General features: G+C 42.9%; 1 non-coding gene and 2 pseudogenes across 1 annotated transcript; 1 reads left to right on the forward strand and 2 right to left on the reverse strand.

Annotated features, from left to right (window-relative positions):
- Nucleotides 1-475: 475 nt before the first annotated feature.
- Nucleotides 476-653, reverse strand: LOC144496183 (U2 spliceosomal RNA; annotated as a pseudogene).
- Nucleotides 654-784: 131 nt separating this feature from the next.
- On the reverse strand, nucleotides 785-986 carry LOC144496232 (U2 spliceosomal RNA; annotated as a pseudogene).
- Nucleotides 987-1,081: 95 nt separating this feature from the next.
- Nucleotides 1,082-1,271, forward strand: LOC144496246 (U2 spliceosomal RNA). The gene has a single exon (XR_013498408.1). It is a non-coding gene; the product is annotated as a U2 spliceosomal RNA (small nuclear RNA).
- The last annotated feature ends 269 nt before the right edge of the window (nucleotides 1,272-1,540 follow it).

Here is a 1,540-nt window from a genome sequence, read left to right on the forward strand (position 1 = left end):
CAGGGAAAATCTTGTGGGTTTTCTGCAACTCTTCCACCAGAGTGACGATGCACGATCAGGAGTAAAGGATTTTTTTTAAAAATCCAATTCAATCAAATCAAGTCCAATTCAGAGTCTCAACAAGTGAGACATTCCAGATCCAAGCTGACAAGACAGGGCTCTCACCTCCTGTCTTGGGCTTGATCTACATGATCCAAGCTGATTGGAGTAGGCATTGCACCTCCTCCAAGGCTTGATCTCATTTGCATCTTAGCCAAAAGGCTGAGATGCTGCTTTTAAAAATTGCTTCAAATGAAGCTAAAATGTAACCTAATGACTTCAACCATGTCAATACTACACTTTTTAAAATACTTTTCCAATTCAATCAAATCAAGTCCAATTCAGAGTCTCAACAAGTTGAGACATTTCCGATCCAAGCTGACAAGACAGGGCTCTCACCTCCTGTCTTGGGCCTGATCTACATGAGCCAAGCTGATTGGAGTAGGTGCAAGTCCTCCTCCTCCAAGGCTTGATCTCATTTGCATCTTAGCCAAAAGGCCGAGATGCCGCTTTTAAAAATTGCTTCAAATGAAGCTTAATGTACCCTAATGACCTCAACCAAGTGCAGCCTGTCCATACTACACTTGATCTTAGCCAAAAGGCCAAGAAGAAATTTTTTTTAAAATACTTTTCCAATTCAATCAAATCAAGTCCAATTCAGAGTCTCAACAAGTTGAGACATTTCCGATCCAGGCTGGTAAGACAGGGCAAGCGACCATTTACCCTGTCCTGGGCCTGATCTACATGAGCCAAGCTGATTGGAGGAGGGAAAGCAATTCCTCCTCCAAGACTTGAGCTCATTTGCATCTTAGCCAAAAGGCCGAGATACCGCTTTTAAAAATTGCTTCATATGAAACATATGAAGCTTCAATGTAACCTAATGACCTCAACCAAGTGCAGCATCCGCATAACTACACTTGATCTTAGCCAAAAGGCCGAGAAGAAATAGATGAAGTGAGGCCACACAGCACCACCGGAGGATCATGAGACCTGCTGAAAGGTGCCCTTTGATAACTGTGCAATCACCAAGAGGACAATAACCATCGCTTCTCGGCCTTTTGGCTAAGATCAAGTGTAATATCAACATCCTGCACTTGGTTGAAGTCATGAGGTTACAATAAGGCTTCATTTGAAGCAATTCTTTTAAGTGGCATCTCGGTCTTTTGGCTAAGATGCAAATGAGATCAAGCCTTGGAGGAGGTGCAATGCCTGCTCCAATCAGCTTGGATCATGTAGATCAAGCCCAAGACAGGAAGCGGCCAGTCTGTCTCGTCAGCTTGGATCGGGAATGTCTTACTTGCTGAGACTTTGAATTGGACTTTGATTGGATTGAATTGGATATATAAACCAAAAAAAATTAACCATTGGTGTCAGAGTTGGAAGTAGCTGTGACTTGTAGGCAATCTACCAGCAGGATGAGGGGAGCACTTTCTGTTTGGTGAGCTGGATGTCTGGCATGTACAGAAACACATTGGTTTTAAAGTTTTCGTATCAAATAGCA

This window comes from Mustelus asterias, chromosome 7, assembly GCF_964213995.1.
Source record: "Mustelus asterias chromosome 7, sMusAst1.hap1.1, whole genome shotgun sequence".
Taxonomy (NCBI): Eukaryota; Metazoa; Chordata; class Chondrichthyes; order Carcharhiniformes; family Triakidae; genus Mustelus; species Mustelus asterias.